We start from the raw sequence: 21,561 nt of genomic DNA, 5'->3' as shown, positions 1-21,561 counted from the left end.
TTTATTTATCTTATCTGTTGCAGTTGCCACAATTCATCCCTGTTCATTGAAACACTGCTTATACTTGCCTTGTAGGAAACACTCTTATCTCTCCAGTGGACTCTTTTTTAAATAAAGGCAGACTGCCAAATGCAGCGCCTCATTTGGATGTGTCTGGAGTCTGAGAAGCTTGACTCTCCTACCTTTGCCTACAAATGGACCTTCAGAGCTTGTTTGGATGTTCAAGTAGGGTAACACAACTTCTTGTCTACCTTTGATCGAAGAATGGTCCTCCTCCATAGAGGAAGGCCATCTTCTTCCACTGAGTGCGCAACTTTGGGAGGGACACATGTGGAGTGATAAGAGAGGGAGAGGACACCTGCCTAGCCAAACAGATCAGCCAAATCAACCTTGGCAATCAATTAGGTGACAGATGCCACAGCCAGATTGCCCTCACATCCTACAAGATTCTCCAAACCTACACTGCTACCATGATGATGTCTTCAAATTTAAGCATTGTCTATATGGTAATGACTCTCATATTTAAATCTCCCGCTCAGACCTCTTCCTTGAACTATATCTAGCTGCCCACAATGCATCTCCATTTAGATGAGAAGTTTATCAAACTTATTTGTTTAGAATTGAACTGATCTCCACCTGTGACAAACTTGTTTTTCCTCTTCCTTTTTTCTATTATGTAAATATCAACTGTATCCTATCTAGTTGCTCATGCCAAAAGCTTAAGAGTTTTCTTTGACTTCCTCTTTTTTTTTCTTTGTGCGACAAGTACAATCTCTTAAGCAAATTCTGTCAGTTGTATTTACAAAATGTATTTCTACCCTAACCACTTCTCAACATCTCTACCTCCACCACCTAAGCCACGTCCTCATTGTCTCTTACTTGGATTATAGCAATGGCTTTTGCCTTTGCTTACCTTTCATCTCTTTCCAGGCAACCTTTTAAAAATGTAATGTAAATAATGCCCTCGTTTAATGAAAATCCCATCAATGATTTTGAATCATACAGCTTCTTAATCGGCCCTACTTGATAATCTCCACCCCACCCCCACCCCCATCTTAAGTATTGCTTTTGAATTCACCTTTCACTCCTCTCTTCTAACTCAGTGACCTCTCAGCTATTCTCAGAATGAACTAGTACGTGTCTTTTCCTTCTGCACTGTCTCTACCTAAGACACACCCTTCCCAGTTATTGCATGGCTCATTCTATCACCTCTTCATGCAAATATTTCCTTCTGAGTCATAGTCTCTCTGTCGATTCTGTTTAAAACAATGAAGCACACACATACCACTCCTGGCACTTTCAATTTCTTTTCTCTATTTATTTTTTCTGCACAGCATTTAGTACCATATGATCTACTATCATTTGACTTACTTATTGCTAATATCTCTCCTCTAGAACATAAGCAACATAAGGTCAGGGATTTTTAAACTTTTTTTCCACTGTTAATATTCTTATCACACATATGTTACTTCCTTTAACCATAATAAGTTCACAACAAATATTTACTGAACTAATGACTTTGTAAAATAAATATATCAAAGGATAAAACTATTTGATTATATCAATTGATTACCAAAAAAACCCATTTTATGACATTATATATATATATTTAAAACTTTTATTTATTTGAAAGAGAGGAGAAAGAGAGAGAGCAGGAGGAAGAGAAGGGGCAGAGGAGAGGGGCGGACTCCCTGCTGAGTGAGGAGCCCCAGGTGTGGCTTGATCCCAGGACCCTGAGATCATGACCTTTGCCGAAGTCAGACACTTAACCGACTGAGCCACCCAGGTGCCCCTAAATAAAATATTTAACTATATTGATAAATAATATAAAAAAATCACATATTCAAAGAATAGGATATATAAGAAAATAAAAAGTGAAAATAGATTAGAAAAACATAATGTATGACCAAATTTGTTATAAAAGAAAATGGCTGTTAAAGACTTGAAGAAAGTCTATACAATATTAACAGCACTGTCCTCTGGTCGATGATGTTATTGTTAATTTTTGTATGTTTTTTAAATTAGGGTTTTGAAATTTTCTAATATAGTCATTATTTTTAATTCCAATGATAAAAGTAGTACATTGCCTTAACCAAAATTTAGTGAAATTTGCTTTTGTTTTTCCTCAGCTACCAGAAAACTTAGAGAAAAGTCAGTTACCTAATTTTGTAATCTGTTCATCTCTAGTGACTGGTATCAGTCTGTAGATAGTTTTATTTCTGTTTGGCAATAAATAAGCCAAGTTTTGCCATATGCTTTCAGATGTAAGCTGCTTTAGGTTCTCTTAAATGTGGTTAAGGGAAAATAAAATATAGACCATACTAATAGAAATAACATTTTTGCTAGCCCTGCAATCATACCAACAGATTCATGTACTGCCAATTGTGTGTTAAGCACATACAAATTGTCTGCTCTGTGTATTATCTATTGAGAGGGCTATTGCTAACCATACTGCATACTTCCTGGACATCTTTCTTAGCATCTAGATAGTGTGTACACAGAGAATGCAAACTAATTTTAATGTGCACTGAAGCAAAATATTACCAGGAAGGTGAAGCTACTAGAATATATAGCATATAAATAGTTTGCAAGCATTCATGACTTTATGATAGCAGGCATTCTGGATGTTCCACACTCTGCACTTCCCCATTAGTAGAGATAACTGAGAGATGAGCATTATGTTGGTAGAAAATAAAAAAGAACTTATTTTTACTTCCATCTTATCCAAGCAATAGTTATGCTTACTTCGAGGTATTCAGAAGGAAAAAAGTCCACCATTTTTAATGCATTCTACCACCCCACACCTACTGTATTTGACCATAACTATGCCTGAAATTGCACGAATGCTTCCAAAGCACCCAGGAATTTCCCTCTATTTTATTGTTTAATATATACTTCCCTCATGAGATTATAAAATCCACAAGGTCAAAGATTTACCCACTTTGTATAGAATCCACTTTGTATCTGAGGTCTCTGAGTAGATGTCACAGTGCTTGGCACAAAAGGTGCACAATAAATACTTGTTAAAATATACTTATCTGCTCTCATGTGTGCATGTGCACACACACACACACACACAGATACACACAAAGACACTCTCTAAGGTCATCATGTGTTTTTTAGAGTTCTTTAAGAAAGTTATGTCTTTCTTCTGAAAAAAAAAAACTATTTCTTAATAATTGCTGCCCTTGTTAGAACGTAGAACATAATAAAATGGTTTATATTAATATTACTGTTCTCTGAGGAGAGAATATTTTTCCTCCTTCTATAAAAACAATAATGTGGAATGTATACCATGACTTTGCAAAGCAAATAATCTGTGTCCTAAAACAACCAGTGATACCCTCAATAGCATTTCTAAAATAGAATTAAATATCTTTTCCCTTAAAAGTAGTTCATGAGTTCATATGTTTCATTTGCTTAGCATTGAGTCTTCTATACCACCTTCCTGGGTAAAAGTAATTTTAAACCCTGGCCTGGGACCACTGGATTAGGCAAAATGAAAGAAAAATAGCTGAGGTGGGAGGGATGTATACAGTAGTTGTAATGTGTGCTCTTCCCAACCCTAATTTCCACTTTCCAACTTTAGGAGTTTACCAGCCAAGTCTCTGCCTTAGCTCCTCTTGAATTCGGTTATGATGTGTTTCTTTAGCCTTAAAACCTTGTTTAACGCTTATTTTGAGTGACAAGTTTTTTGCTTGCCTGTTTCAATTTTAAATGAGACCATTGCTCCAAGGGTGATAAGGAATATGGCATCAGTAGGTAATGTTATTTTTCCTTGCCAATTTCTGTATATTGTGACAATGCAATGCATATTTCAAGGTGGGCCAAATTGCTAGAGAATTCCAAACCTTTATAGGTTACTTCTGTTACTAAAGTAAGTGACCCTGGAGTAGACTAAGAATCAAGCCCAGCTGATAGTCCTAAGGCTATAAGAAGTCAAATTAATTCACTTACCAGGTCCTCTCCAGAATTTGTCCCCAGAGAATTTTCCCCACCACCACTTTCATAGCATTTATTTCTCATTGTCACTGGGTACAATTCTTTGTCATGTTAGCCATTTCATCAGTGCAAGGGGAAATGTTCCTTCATAGCTCTTTGATTCATGACCTGAACACCCACATGCCTGCTCACTTTATGAACTCAGGAAACTGACTATAGAGAGAAATATAAACCATAGGATTTCAGTCCCCATCTAAGCTGGCACACGGGGCAGAAACTTTTCTCCTTATTTACCTTCTCCTGCTTCTCCTTCTCTTTCTCCTATTTATTTTTCCCTTTTCATGGACATCTGCACAATAAACTTTAATTCCTTCTCTAAATTCCCCCAAATATTTCCATAGCTGAATATTCCATACATTATTGGGTTTGTTTTTGGTTCTTGCTTTTTAACCAAAACTGAGTGTTCTGAGCAGGGATATCCCTTATCGTAACAGAGTGATCAATTCAAGGGTATTTTTTTTTATTGTTCAGGCCTAGAGAGCCAGATTATCTGACTATATAGCAAAACTATGGGCTACAGATCAAGAATGTGAGTATCCAGATATTTCCTAGAGGGTAGGAACTTCAATTTCACGGCTAAATATACAACTTTCATCTCTTGCCTTGCCTTTCCCCATTAAGAATTAACTATATTAAAAGCATATTCTTGCTGGTTTCCAAATAGCGATGCAGCCCTCAATCCAGGAAATCCCATTAATAGATCACATAGCTTGCTTTGCTGTGGCTGGGAGAGATTCAGTGGTTTAGGCCATATAGCTATCAGTGCAGGAAGGTCGCATAAGGCCTCCATTATTGACGCTATAAACAAATAATATAAATGCTCTTGAACGTCCTTGGAGAGTATTCCTGAATATATCACTTCCATTTTATAATTCAACCTTGTTATGAAACCCTCTTCCTATTTAAAAGTCTCTCTGACACTACTAAGATAGGATCAAAATTCCTAGCCTAAAAATCATCTGATGTCCTTCAGGGATGGTGTGTATCAAAGTACAGTAGGAACAAGCAAGAAATTGTCTTTTAAGTAAATTACAATAAACATCTAGATATCCAGTTCAAAACACAGAAACACCTACCAATTTCCACCAAAGTTCCCAGTCTGTATAGGTTCTGACATTTCTAATATCAATAAGAAGTTAGATCATAAGGACCTTTATAACAGTCTTTGCCACTGTCCTCTAAGTGTTAACTATAGGGCTACACCAGGTCACCTTGGCTTGTGGCCCAACCTGTAAGTCCTTTTTTTTTATTATGTTATGTTAATCACCATACATTACATCATTAGTTTTTGATGTAGTGTTCCATGATTCATTGTGTATACCACCCAGTGCTCCATGCAGTATGTGCCCTCTTTAATACCCATCACCGGGCTAAACCATCCACCCACCCCCCTCCCCTCTAGAATCCTGTAAGTCTTTACCATATAGGTACAAACTGAAACTGTTGGAGAAACCAACTTATTTAGTCCTGGGTAGTCTATGTTAAGTTCCAGGAATGGTCTACCTTACACACTGGCTAGATAGAGCTTTTAAAAGGTAATTCATGATCATTAAATTGCTGGCCTCAACCTTTTCTTTAATCAGAGCAAGGATCTTTTGTTTCCTGTTGCCCTCCTAGAGTTCTGAATTGCTTTAATGTTTACTAACAAAGAAATATTAATTAAGCAGTTTAAACTTTCACATTTAACATGGTAAATTGAAACTAAGTGAAAAGAGTCTTGGTTAACATCCTTAATAAAAAGAGTAAAGGCAACATACTCCATTCATACATAATATCTATCTCAATTATGCACTTAATTAAAGGCAGTGCCATCACTGGAATATTTCTAATGATGCTTTCCAATTCTTAACTTCATTCCTACCTTGGTTTCTTCCATCACTACATCTCCACACCCACCTAGTTTCATATTAAGATCTTTTAGTTTACCTCTTCTATCCACATAGGAATTGACCTCTCAATTTTAACAATCCTCGGAAGTTTTGCCTTGCAACTTCAGGCCACTTTATCCTTGTACATAGCCTAAGCCTCCTTCCCCCCATTGTTGTTAGTCAATTTTGTGTCAACCTCAACATTTTGTTGTTGCTTGCTTCTTTGTTCGTTTTTTTTTTTTTTTTAAACTGTTGTTTTTCTAAGATCATGATCCTTATCATTGGGTTTGAATTCCTCCAGACTAAGGTAAATAGAACAAATTTACCATGGTACTTTAAGAGCTACCAGTAGCGTGGTACTGAAGTGGGTGTGCACTTCTGCTTCTCATGAAAGCCATCAGGGGCCTGTAGCACATGTAACAACTTTGCACTTTCTAAGAGAGTGTTATGTGTATGGTATAGGGATAGGGATGAAAGATTGCCCCTTCAGGGAAGGTCTGTGAACCCATTTAATCCACTGCAGTTGACCAGCTGTCATACAATCTCAATGAGTCTTCTCACAAAATGTTGCTGCCACATCTTGATTGATAATCTACCCAGTCTCTTTCATTTAGTAGTATCTGGAATTAGCCATGTTTTTTCTTGATTGCCAGTTCTAAACATACGCACCAATGATTCACTAGGCTACTGAGGGTCTTTCTTATATCCAAACCCTATCACAATATATCTTTATGATTCAGTAGTTAGTCTTCATCTCTAACTACCTGTATAGTTTTTATTATAACCAAAGGCCTTAATAGAGTTATTTTGTGTGTGAACACAGTATCTTTCCGGGTACAACATAAGCATGAAAAGGTCTTCTAGTGACAGGAAAAACCACCATTATGTTCACCATCTCCTCCTCAGTTAATGTGATGGCTTTGATCAGGACAACAGAGAACAGAATTGTTTTACTGTCTTCCCTTTTGCTTGCCCCTTCTGGTCTAACCAGTTTCTCCAGGTCAGTCTAAATATAATTTTTCCATATTATATTGATTAAATTTATGCCCATAAACTACCTCAACATGTTTTTCTTTTCTTTTTTCTTTTTCATAGCAAGGATGATTGGCAATCATCCTGGCATCAGATATTCACCATGCTTTTCCATGCAAAGCTGTTATGATTTGTGGGTCTAAAAGCCAATCTGGATCACAGAATTAATAAGGAACCCAGTTATCAAACCAGGCTTCCATGAATCAGTTGCTCCTTAGTATCAGGTTTTATTTATAATATTAAGGATACAACCTTAATATTATAGAGAGCAAGAAACGCAGACAAAGCAGGGACTTTTAGATTTGAACAACATAGTTAACAAATGTAACTGACTGATATATGCAAGCCTCTCCTGACATCTAAGCAAACTCACTATTTTCAAATATACACAGAACTTTTACAAGACGACTACATACTGGGCCAAGAAGCCAGTTTCACCAAATTTTGAAGAATCTGTATCATGCATACTTCAGTCTTTGACTATAGTACAATTAAGTTTTAAAAAATCAATAAAAAAGAAGAAAAATAAGTCCAAAATATTTAGAAAATTTAAAACGTACTTCTAAATAACTCATAATTAAACAAATAATAATAATTTTTGAAAATTAAAACAGTAATAATAGAGAAAAATGTAGTTTAAATGTGCATAAGAAAAAAGTCTGAAAATTAATGAAATAAGCTTATTATAAGAACAGAATTAAGTTCAATGAAGTACAGGAATGATATAATAAAAATTACCATAGGAATTAATGATGAGAATTATACAATGAATATCAACAAAAGTGAGAGTTGGCTTTTTGAAAATAGATAAATCTGTGGTGTAATTGATTAAAAAAAATTGAGACACAAATGAATAATTAAGAGGATTAAAAAAGGGGATATAACTAAATCAATGCCAGATAATTAAAACAATAAAATATGAACATTAAAAATTTTATATATGACTTACACAAATACCTATATAGAAAAAATTAAATTCCTCCCTCAGACCATACACAAATACTGATTTCCCATTGATTAAAGTCTTAAGTGTAGAAAGCAAATTATTAAATCATTTAGAATAAAACATAGAAAATATATTTAAGGCATATATTGGGATATAAAAAATCCTTCCTCCTAAACTTCCAGCTTAGAATTATATGACATCAAACATGCAGAGAACTAAGCCTTGCTGCGATCAAATATTCACATTGGGGCTTCTCACCATCTTCCATTTTTTTTTAATGTTTCAACTTCTATCTTGATTTCAACTTCTGTGTATACTTGATTTTAACCATTCAAAATATGTAATCCTATCTTTTCATTTCTCTGACTTTTCTCCATCAATCTTGACCTGAATCCTCCCTTTGCCTGTCACTTCCATTGTCATACCCTGGACTATTTTATGACTAGTAGCTATAATTTCAAACATGCCATTCTGACCACTACCTCTGAATCCAGAAATTAACTCCACTTAACAGCATCCTAAAATCCATTCATCCTTTCTACCTTTTCCCATCCTTTTGTATCATCATGATTTCACTTCCCTTTTAAAACCAAATTTTACAGACGACAATTATTATCTTTCACATAGTTATAATTTTATCCATTGACACCCTCTCACTTCCATATACTCTTAAGCAATAACACTCCCCTGGTTAAATCAGACAACTTTATTCTGACAACTGTGCAGCTAGTGTAACTCAAGAAAAATAAACAATTTGAAATTAATGATTATTCTCAAAACCCATTGTAATCAGGCCTTAGTCATCACCAATACATCACTGGCTTAAACTGAAATTAGTATCTCCAGACCAGCCACTTCTCACCTACCATGTTACAACTAGTCTGGATTCTCTCTCTCTGGTATAGAGCAATATTTTTCTAACTGGTCATTTACGTCTGCTCTCCTTCAGGGCTGTCTCCAAATGACAACCAGAGTTAAAATATAAGTCTGCTAAAAACCTGTTAATGGCTTCTCAGCTCTCTCAGAGTAGAAGCTAAAGTTCTTATAGAGGTCTATGAAACCCAGTATGCCTCATATACAGATACATAGAAATCATGCACAAGAATGTTCATATCAGTATTATTTGTAATGCTAGATACTGGGCAAACAGGATGGTCTTTAGAAATCTACATTATTACTCCTTGTTGCTTCAGAAACAGAAATCATTGTGTTTGATAAAGTTGGAAAAGTATTGGTCATCATTTAATCCAACTCAAAATTATGGTGAAATAATAAAAGAGTAAAATCTCTAAGCTGTTGCATCTAATGTTAATAATACAAGAAGAAACATGGTGGCGGTGAGGGTCAAATCTCTTTTTATCTCTGGTTGAGCCTGGCTTTCTCTTCCTATAGCAACAAAGATGGGTTATATAATCATGTTCACCATAATTAGAGTAGGCATAACGCTGGAGGAAAACAGTACACTGAAAGAAACAGATTCAAGAGAGTAGCCAGCTTTGTGCATACAATAGTATTAAATTTGTATTTTCCTCCATGCCTTTCAATCTATCTCAATATGATATTTTACATATAGTAAATATTCAATGCATTTTTAAAAGAAAATAAAATTCTCTGGGTATCATTATACATAAATTGACAGAATTGAGTATTTCTAAGCTCCATGTGATGCAGCTTAACTTGTCAGAAATAAAAGTATAATGTTTGGAGTTGAGAGACATAGACTTGAATCCTTGTTTTGAAATGTACTAGTCATGTAATCTACTTTCTTTTTAGATCTTTATGACTTCATTTGTAAACAAATCTACATTACATTGATTGACACTGAAAGATTAGTGTGCAGTAAGTTACTGCCAAACAATAAGTACCCCCAACTTGTGGTTTGTACAACCATTTATAAATATGAAAAAAATAGACTCTTTCACACAGAAGATTCCATGCTTTGCTTCCCCCCATCTTTAGCCTGTAGATTTTACAGACCTACCAGATACTATTTAAAATTTTTGTTGTGATGAGCACTGGGTGTTATATGTAAGTAATGAATCACTGAATTTTACTCCCGAAGCTAATTTTACACTATAAGTTAACTAACTAGAATTTAAATGAAAACTTGAAATGTTAAAAGAAATTTTAATATGACCTGTTATGTTAGTGCATTGCATTTTGAGAACCATATGTAATGTTTCTGTTTCTGTTTTCCCACCATTATATTGCCCTATGATTTTAGCATATTTTGGTTTTGTTTTAGTGGTCATGATATAAGAAAATAAAAAAAGTGTTTTAAATTCTGATACATTGTAAATACTAAATTACTGATAGCTATGGTTATTATATCCATATGATTCATTTGTAAGACATGAGATATTAAGATAATCAACCAAATCCTGAACTTGAAATTTTATAAAATGTACAAAGAATAGTAAATACAGTATTCATTTGTCTCTGTTATATAACACAATCAAAGCACATTTTATTTTGAAGGGTTATATTTAAATAAGTTATTGACATATTTTATTTTTAAGATAACTCTTAGGTACATGACACTTTGAAAACATGAAACAGCAATGTTATTAGAAAAATAGTTAATAGTTGCCATCAGGAATTTCACATAAGAATTCGTTCTAATCATTAAATAATAGTTATTTGATCTACTTTAGGTTTACTTACAATATCTTTAAAATATCCTTTTAATGCCTCAAAAATAAACAAACATAAAAGGTAACATTATAGATTGCATTACACAAGATTTTTCATAAGATATCAATTGTATGTACATTTATATGTATATATGTAGTATATAGTGCTTATTTAATAAATGGAAAGCATGTATTATAGTTATATATAGATTTTAAATGCCCAAGTATCAAATTATATACATATACACGGCTTTTAGAAAATATCTTGGCATATATACAGTCAAATATAGTTCTCATTTTGGGTGTGGTGAAATAATAGTTCAGGAAAATAAATTTCATGCTTATGCACATAATGCTTATATATACATTCATGCTTATGTATTTAAAATTAGTTAGAAAGTAAGGTTACACATTCATTTCTTTTTTCAGCCATTCCAGTTAAACCATTGCTAGTATTTGAGAGAAGTTCCTTTTTTTATTTGCGGAAAAATTTATCATAGCATAAAAGTACATGTTGTTTATATAGCTTTAGAATAAACAATGGTAACTTTCATACACCATTTAGAAATGGTTGCAACCCCTTACATTCTGAGTTTATTCATGAAACACATAGAGTTCCTGTACTATATTTTCTCCTTCTTCCTTCTCCATAGGGGCAAAAGGACTATAAATTTACCATCTGCTCTAAGACTTTTTGGCCATAAAGACTGCAGTTAAAACTATGTTAATAGCTCAGTTCAGACAAGAATGATTCCTTAATTTTCATTTCTTATAGGGTAAGTTAATTAAATCCATTAAAGCCATTTTATCACTCCATAAGGCTACTCAGGTTTTTGTTTGCTTCCATTCTAAAATTCCAGACAAAATTCTACGTATCTGTTATCTTCATAATTTCATTCCTACAAAGCCTATTTTTTGTAACATTCTGTCTCACATATTCAACGGTTAAAATAAGTTTTAAATGGTTTATTTTAGAGAGGTAGGTTGTTACTAAGATTAATTTTAATATTGAGTACAAATATATATCATTGAGGAAAATAATTCATCGAGGAGTCTGTTTATGTCCAGTACCATGCTGAAAGCATGTACATAATGGAGTGTACAAAGGACCACAAAGGTGAAAAATATAATTCTGGAGCTGCTTAATATTTACTGTGACAAAATCTGGAAAAGACACAAAAATCCACTATAACAAGCATGTTATAGAGGACACATATGAATTCCTACAGAGAAAATATTGTCAGGCTTTTGTCCTCAGTTTCTGGTTTAGTGTTGAGTAAAGTAAGATGTTCATGCTTTCAGTTTTGAGCAAAGTGCTTTGGGGAGATAGAAGAGGGACAAAATATGTTTGGGAGCATTGGGAAAGGTTTATCGGAGGAGTCCTTAGTCATTAATAAAATCTGTCAGGTTGAAAAATAAAGGAATGCAGATATGTCAAAAAAAAAAAAAAACCGGCAGGTTATTCACGCAGTGATTCCCTAAACCCTTGAATGACTCAAAAGTTAATGAATAATTCTGTAGGATATTCTAACATTTCAAACCAAAAACTCATTCATTTATTCAGTTGACAGGTATTTATTGATTGTTGAATATGTGTCTGGGGATACGGTGGTATTCAAGATATACTGAGTCTATCATGTAGTGAGAAAGAATAAAAGGCAGGTATAGTGTGTGATATAAGGAAGGATAAGGTGTTACAGGAACACATAACAAAGTATCCCTTCAAGTCCTGATTTAGGAAAATCTCTCAGTAAAATAGGTATTTAAATTAAGGTCTTTTAAAATTGTTAAATGCAAAAGAATACACAGCTTTGATTCCATTTGTATAAAGTTCAAAAAAGACGAAGCAAACTATTTTTTAGGGATGCATGTTTATGGAGTAAAACTATAAAGCAAAGCAAGCAAGAAAATAATTAACACAAAACTCAGGATACAAGTGTCCTGTAGCCTTGAGGGAGAGGTCTGTGACTGAAGGGGAAGCATGGAACTAGGAGGTAAGGATGGGGCTTTTGGAGTGTTGGCAATATTCTATTTCTTGACTTAGTGTTACATGTTTTCATTATATTGATTGATTATATTCCTATATATTGATATATTATGTTTTCATTAATATTGATTGATTATACTTCATGTTTATGTTGTATGTATTTTTTGTGCATGTTTTTAAATCTTTCAATAAAGATTTCAAAGATAGAACACAGAGAAGGCAGAAATAGAAACAAATCCAAGTCCAGTTGTATTAGTGATCCCAAGTTAATGGTACTAAAATCTCTACCTTAAAAAAAATTCGGCTGCATATTTTTTCTTCAAGAGATACTCTAATACATATAAACATGAAAGGTTTGAAGTTAAGATGTTGGGAAAATATAAAGATTGCAAAATATAATAAAAAGAAGTTGGAATAGATACATCATATAAAATAGGCTTTTAAAAACAATGCCTTCTTAGTGACAAAGATTATTACTGAACGTTTTATAAAATATTGAACTCACCAGTAAGATATAACAACCCCAAGATGATGTGAACATAAGAGAAAACTCACAAATAAAAGATATATGAATAGATCATACCATGAAAAAATAAATGGAAAATGACACTACTGTAAGAGGTTTCTATAAACTCTCAATTGTTGATGTTGTAAGGACAAATACAAGGTAAAAACAAGACACTTACTTCTCCCTGTTGAAAATAAGGGAAGAGATAGCCCCTTCCCTTTTCTTAGAACATTTATTTTTTAAAAAGATTATAATGGTGTATGTAAAATCTTTTTAAAGGCTAAATAAGCCTTTTTTTCAGCTTTAAGAGCTAGGAAGGTCTTTCTCAAGGAGCAGGGAACTATGTTTGAGATGTAATTATCCAGGAGGAAAGTGACTCTATCTCTCGATGTCTATGGGAGGGTAGAAACCTAACTTAGACCTTATTCTAAACTACCTCCTGTCATAAAGATATGAGAGGTTTATTTTTCCTTTGGATAAAGTCCATTAACGAATACAGGTGGTCTCCCCAGTTACCAGATAAATCTAGGATGAACAATGTGTGACAACTGGTGCTGTCGAGTTCTCTTACTTAGGGACTAGTTATTTATTTTGAGAACATATATGTAATGGGTTATGTCTGCTTGGCTTATAAAAGGGTCAGATTGCTTTCTGTCTTTGTATTCTCTTAATGAATTTCTATGATGCACATCATGATTGCCATAATGCTTATTCACTAATAACACTGATTTTTTCTCTTCTAGCTTTGTAAAGAGATTTCCTGGGTTGGGAGGAAGTTTTGTTTTTAAATTATATTTCCCCAACTTTTTGTAAGAACCCCTAAATAGCAATAAATATCAAAAACCAACCGGATTAAAAATACCTACAAATATGGGTATTTAGGACACACACATAAGAATAACTCAGGTATGAAAGAAGAAATCATAACAAAAATAATGAAGTTAAAGCTGAATTTTAATGAAAACACTTCCTATCAAAATGAAAGTTCAATGAAAGTGATTTTTAAAAGGAAATGTGTAGTTTGTGGAAATCGATGAAGACCAACCAGATGAGAACAAGGAAAGGTTATTTATTCAGAGCTTGCTGTAGCAAGGAGGTCAGCCACCATCACTCGTGTTTTGGCAGAGACTCAAATGCAGGAGAAGAATGGGAAAGCTTTAGAATGATCCTGTAATCTTTTCCTACTGGAAAACTAGATCCAAAAGGGAAAAAAAAGCAATATATCATAACAACATAACAACATTATGTTTATGACAGAAATGCCAGTCAGTTAACAATTAACAAATACATAAAACTAGGTGTAAAAACAGTATAATCAACTCGAGTGATTATGGAAAGAACATTTTAAGGAAAAGCAAACCTTATAATGATAGAAGCTATTCAACAACTAGAGAGAGTAGGGAATTTCCTTATCTACCCTAAATCTCCAGTCAATGTTCTGCTTGTAATGTTGAATCAATAGTTTTCCTTTAGATCCACATATATCACATAATATTGTATTGGACATATAAAGATTGAAAATATAAAAACCAAAACATAACATATAGGAGATACGAAAAACCAATACAATACACATAAGAATGCTTAGAAAAAGTAGAAGGGCTTAGTTAGGTATACTTGTATTAAGAGCAATTTTAAAAATTAAATGGTTATACAGTGACCACAAATATTTAAAAACATGGCTTTGTAAAGAGACATCATTATAGTTGATACAACTATAATGCAAATATAATAAAATAATTTGCCTAAGGATGAATGTAACAATAGATATGTAAGACTTTGATAGAGAAGATTATAAAACTTCATTGAACAGCATTAAGAAAACATAACCAATAAGAGACAAACTATTGTCAGGAAAACTCATTATAATAAAAATATTAGTCTTCCTGAAATTGATCTATAGATTCAGATTTCATATTTCTGTATCTTGAAACATTTAGTTTTTTCATCAACCTAGGAATTGTTTCATTACTCACCATTATTCCAAACTTATGCTATTAGAGACTTTAAAAACAGCAAATGGAAGAATGATGGACACACCAAGCAGATAGTATAGGAGTGAAACTGATCATTGCTATTACATCATCTTTCATTTTTCATATTGTGTTGCTCACTATATTACATCATCTTTTTTTTTTTTTTAAGATTTTATTTTTTTGACAGAGAGACGCAGGGAGAGAGGGGACACAACCAGGGGCAGAGGGAGAGGGAGAAGCAGGCTTCCCGCTGAGCAGGGAGCCTGATGCGGGCCTCGATCCCGGGACCCTGGGATCATGACCTGAGCTGAAGGCAGACGCTTAAAGACTAAGCCACCCAGGCGCCCCTGTATTACATCATCTTGACAGAAAAATGGAGACTTTATGTTTTTAGCTTTTTAGTTATTTATTTTATTTTAGCTTTCATGGGACACTCTTCAGAATTTTTACTTTTATTCATTTTCATCCCATATTGACAATAAGAAGATAATTAAAAGAAGTTTTAAAATTATGAAAGGACAATGAAAAAATAAAAAAATAAAATAAAATTATGAAAGGAATCAGAAGATGAATGAAAAGAGACCCACAGCAGCAATCTAGATGCTAATGATGATGGTGAATTTGATTTTGTAAACAAGATCTATGAGTCTTCAGTTGATGATAACCTAATTGGATTTTATTAAAATAAACAAGAATTACCCAGTAAACAAGTATTTATAAAGACAAAGGGAAATAAGGTGTCTCATACAGTTAGTCATTGAACAGCAATGACTATACCACCTAACTTTCATGACAAGAACTTAGATCATCCCATTTTACTGAAGATATGACAAACTTTTATTTTTTATAATTATGATTTTCTTGATGTAGTTCGTAAGTAGACAACTTTTGAGGGCAGGAGTGTACAAGAAGGTTATTGAAAGGAAATAGATGGTGTAGAAATTTATTTAAAAAATTGGATTAATCATTCATAGCAATTAGTTGCATTTGTATGAAGTTGGCCTTCAAAACCAGGAAAACACGGATCAAAAATTTGGTTTTGCTGTGCTTAAATTTCTATTAAAAATTCTAATTAAGTTGTTACTGTTAGAAAAATACTTGTAAAATGATTTAAAAATATTTTTATAGATAATTTAAGATGTTCGTTGGATCTAATTAGTAAATGGTGTTGACTATTTTTCCTGTTAAACTGAATAATCAAAGATCTGTAAATTAACACCAAAATGTGATGGCATTTTACACTTATTTAGACAATACCAAATTTTGGTAGGTTGTGGAGTAACATCAATATATACACTGCTTGTGGAATATAAATCAGATGACTATCTTGCAAAACCATTTGCGATTATATTTAAAACTTCAAATATACCTACCATGAGTTAGCAATTCCTCCCCTAAGTGCATACCCTAAAGAACCTCCTGCATATATTCAGCAGATGACATGTGCAAGAGAGCTTATAGCAGCAGTTTTCATAAAAGCAGACAATTTTGTTAATTAATTAATTTTAGAATAGTCACCCAGCAGGATATTCTGCAAGAGTGAAAATGTATTGAACTATGTTATAAGTGACAACCTGGGACAGAGCCGAGAAAGAAAATTCAAGAGAGTAAACACTCATATAAAGATGATTACATTTTAGGATATCACTTCAGATATCCTAAACAATCAGAAACTAAATAAAAAAACAATCCAAAAGCCAATCGGAACTAAATTAATGTAATTCGGGTGTGTATGCATGTTAGAGCTAGTCCAACAAAACATAAAGCTGTTAAACACATTACCGTTCAGGTATGTGAGAGTTTGAGGTGTTTCAGGAAGACGAGTCAGAAAGAAGCACATAGGTAAATCAATTATGATCTACTATTTAAACTGCAGCTGAATTTATGAGCATTTGTTTTATTATTATGCTTTATAAATTACTTACATTGTTGACATGTAAAAAAGATTATATATAATTATTAAATACTAAGAATGTTTTTTGTTTGCTTTAAATTGCTGTTTCAACCCATTTATCCAAATACTTATTTTATGTTTTGTAGAAAATTACCTATAAATACTTGTCAACCAAGTTCCTTTAGGCAACTTCTTTGCTTATAATAGGTGGTTGTTGTTTATTATTATTATTATTGACATGGACACCCTAAATTTTTCATTCATTAGCATTCTAAGAAATAGTAGGTATTCAGGCAGTGAGAGGATACATCAATAATATTAAAAAACTTTAGCAATGTCTAATTTTTTGGTAACAAAGTTCAAAATCTCAATATATTTCAAGTAAATATAGAAAGAATCTTTTGTTTTTAATATCAATTATTTTACTCCATTTGCTATTCTGTCATTTTTAGATTGTAATTCATTTTTGAGCTATAATTGGTTGAGATATACAACATAGGTTTTTAATTTCCCATCTAAATATTATATGCTTTCCAACTGATCTGAACAATCATTACTGTTTCCATTTCTTGTCCAGAGTGACAAAAGCTTAGAATTTATAATAATTATAAAAGGAGGGGCTCCTGGGTGGCTCAGCCAGCTAAGCATCTGCCTTTAGCTCAGGTCATGATCTCAGGGTGAGCCCCATGTCAGGCTCCCTGCTCCGTGGGGAGCCTGCTTCTCCCTCTCCCTCTGCCACTACCCCCCTGCTTGTTCTATCTTGCTGTCTCTCTCTTTCAAATAAATAAATAAAATCTTAAAAAAATAAAAATAATTATAAAAGGAAGGGAGGAGATAACAGGACTATTCTCTCTCCTGGAATTCATGTACAAATTTAGATTCCAAAGACATAGTCACCTGAGTACATGCTGTTTAGAATTAAAAAAAAAAAGATTTGTATTTGTCATCATATATGAAAACATGTTTATGTACTGATAGAAAGCATGGAATAGCAAATAAATAATCTTATGTTAACAGTGCTTATATAAAATTTCAGCACACTAAAATAATTTCATATTCTGCAAAATTATAGGCAAATTATATATTTGATTGTCTATATATTTGAAAGCCAAATTTTCCTTTACAATCAAGTATGATGAAACAAAAATTAAATTGATAATGTAGAAAATATATAAAGATTAGCTTCATTGTTTGAATCTCACATTTTTATTTATTTATTTTTTTTAAAGATTTTATTTATTTATTTGATGGAGAGAGAGAGACAGCGAGAGAGGGAACACAAGCAGGGGGAGAGGGAGAGGAAGAAGCAGGCTCCTCGCTGAGCAGGGAGCCTGATGTGGGGCTCGATCCCAGGACCCCATCATGACCTGAGCCGAAGGCAGACGCTTAATGACTGAGCCACCCAGGCGCCCCTGAATCTCACATTTTTAAATTAACACAAATCTACATGAGAGACTAGATAATTAATGTATTAAAATGTATACCTCCAGTACTTAAAGTTTTTTCTATTCAGAATTTAGTACTTATTTGCTTATTTATTAGAAGTTTGGTTCCTTTTGTGCCCTGGCCATTTAGACACTATGAACTATCATCTGACCAAAAATCCTTATCATTCTATAATTAAATTAAAACTAGAATGCTGACAGGTCACATTTTACAGATTTAAAAAAATTTACCATTTTATTCTTCTGAATTTGAACACTGACTTCAGAATACTTTGACACATTTTTAATTTTTAAATTTAATTTTTTATTTTTTTGACATCCTTTTTAAACAACTTTTGAACAACTTTTGATTTATTAACTACAATGCAGTTACTCTCTATATTTCAGTAATATATAATAATATACATATAGTAATGGTGTAGTATAGTTATATATATATATATATATATATATATATATATATATATATATATATATATTGTTCTGGAAGGACCCTGGTTACTGGTGACCTGAGTTACAGTTTACTTTTGATAAAATGGCTATCCAGATAGATCTGAAGATTTTTATTTATTATTTTATTTTGGTATGAAAAAATAATTTCCCCACTGATGGGTTAGATAATTTTGTGGGGTACTGGGTGTGCATACAATGTGTGTGTGTTTTCATATTTGGCTGTCATGGACAATGTATAGTTTTATGCTGTTGGGTGTTATTCTAAAACAAAATAGTGGTCTAAGCACCATCAATTTGGACATGTAATATTGTACCTGAAATGGTACTGAGCTATTAATCAGCAATTGTGAATTCTGGTTATCTCTCTTATAATCAAAAGAGAACAAGAAATGTACCATGCACTCTACATCATCTCAGTACTTGTTAAAGTGTGAGATTTCAGATGTTCTGAGTAAATCGAACAACATTAAGGCAATTGAATTGCTAATATAAAACTCTGAATGGTTTTCATTAGAAATATCTGTGATAGAAATAAATGATTGTGATTGAAATTAAAACCTCAGATATTATTCAGTTTCAGTATTTGTATTTTATAGTAACAAAGGCCATTTCTTTAATGCTAAGTAACAATTGGAGTGCTTTGTATATTCATTGGAGTGCTTTGTATACACTTCAAAGTGTTTTATATATATATATAAATTTATCTTCTCAAGTAGATCACAAATAACTGTGGGAAAGGGACTTCTCTATTTCTTTACTTTTTTCAAAGAAACAGCATCTAGAGCTTATCTCAAGAACTTTACATTTGCATAGGTGGGTTGATTTATTTTAGGGACGATTTGGAATTCTGTTACTCTGAATAATCTAGCTACTGGCTATTTCAGTGCACACAAGTGTAACGTGCACTTATAAAAATTTAGGCATGGAATCAAAATTTAAACTAATGAACATCTATTCTCATGTGCTTTTATGTTGTTAATCCATTGCATGCTTTGTTACATTTTGTTTTGCAGAAATCTAAGAAATAACATCAAAATAATGAGAAACATTTATGCTTTAAATAATAAATGGAAACAATAGATATTGTGTAAGTTTCTATTATAAATTGTTTTTTTTAATAGAGGTACTTTTTCAATTAGCAATATTTGCGCCTCGGATAAACCTCATTAGCTACGATACTGCCACTGTGCAAACCTAATAGAGGTATTTTTTGACCAAGGGAACAGGTATCAATGTATTGCGACCTATTGGTTTGGTAAAAGGATCACATTTCTTTAGCATTAACAAATATCGTGTTATTCGATTCAGTATATTCTGGTGGTTGATGATACAATCTGTGGAACTGGAAATAGAAACTGAAAAACTAGATTTGTGGTCAAAATTTGCTTCTAAGTAGTTGCTGAAGTTGTAAAAACAACTTCCTAGGCCACAACTTTTGTTTAAAAATGATGCTTTTGGGTGAAGTTTGGCTTCAAGATCCTTAAAGATTTGTAGATCGCTAATGCTATTTGAGGTTAAGAATGTAAACTATAGTAATGATAACCCTCTTTCTAAAATAATCATCTCTTGGCATGATATGATTTTTTTCCCCACACAAGTTAACGTTTTCTTTGTTCCTTGCTTGCAAGCTAAAGTATAAAAATGAGAGCACTATTATAAACATAAAACTATAACCACTGTTTTTCTGTGTTAAATTTTCCTTTTTTTTTTTCCTTAAATAGCCAAGAATGTGCCTGTTTCACTGCAAGTGAATTGGTCTTACCTTGTTTTTCGTGTGCTAGTTACAAAATTGGAAGGATTTAAACTTGTGATTTTATTTGGTCACCAAAGTTCCATTTGTTCAGATTTTTAAAATACTTTTATTGAGGAATAATTGATACGCAAAAAAACCCTCACGTGTTTAAAGAATACAGTTTGATGAATTTGGACATTTACATACATCCATGAAATCATCACTGTAATCAAGGTAAGAAACATATTTATCACCTCCATCTATCTATCTCTAAAGATTTCCTTGTGTTGCTTTGTTGCTTTCGTGTGTGTGTTTGAGATAAGAGCACTTAACAGGAGATCTAAGCTTTTAAATTTTTAAGTGCACAACACTGCATTGTTAGCTATAGGCACATGTTGTACAGCAGATCTCTACAACTTACTCATATTGCATAACTGAAACTTTATACCCATGAGCACAACTCCCTATCTCCCCCTACCCCAATCTCTGGTACCCACCATTCTATTCTCTAGTTCTATGAATGTGACCATAGTAGATAGCTCATAAAAGTGAAATCATGCAGTATTTGTCCTTCTGAGACAGGCTTGTTCCACTTAACATAATATCCTCCAAATTCATCCATGTTTCTTAAATGAAAGAATTTTCCTTTTTTAAGAATAACTAATATTCCACTATATGTATGTATCACATTTTCTTTATCCATTTATCTGTTGATGGATGTTTAGGTTGTTTCCACATCTTGGTTGTTGTGAACAATGCTGCAATGAATAAGGGAGTGCAAATAGTATTTTGAGATCCTGATTTCAATTCTTTTGGGTAAATACCTAGAAGTGGGATTGCTGGGTCACATGGCAGTTCTATCTTTAATTTTTTGAGGAAATTCCACACTATTTTCCATAATAACTGCACCATTTTATGTTCTCACCAACAATGTACAAGTATTCAAATTTCTCTACATCATCAACATTTATTTTATTTTGTTTTTTGATAATAGCCATTCTAACAGGTGTGTGATGATACCGCATTGTGGCTTTGATTTGCATTTCTCTGAGTGATGTTGAGCATCTTTTCATATACTTGGCAGC

The 21,561-nt window shown here is 32.9% G+C and overlaps 1 pseudogene; it reads right to left on the bottom strand.

The window, feature by feature from the left end:
• Positions 1-19,818: 19,818 nt before the first annotated feature.
• Positions 19,819-19,940, bottom strand: LOC112839395 (U4 spliceosomal RNA; annotated as a pseudogene).
• Between the last annotated feature and the right edge of the window lie 1,621 nt (positions 19,941-21,561).

The sequence above is a fragment of the Callorhinus ursinus genome, unplaced genomic scaffold (genome assembly GCF_003265705.2).
Source record: "Callorhinus ursinus isolate GAN/ISIS: 27379988/994484 unplaced genomic scaffold, GSC_fseal_2.0 scaffold54, whole genome shotgun sequence".
NCBI lineage: Eukaryota > Metazoa > Chordata > Mammalia > Carnivora > Otariidae > Callorhinus > Callorhinus ursinus.
This window is presented reverse-complemented; position numbering and strand designations above follow the sequence as displayed.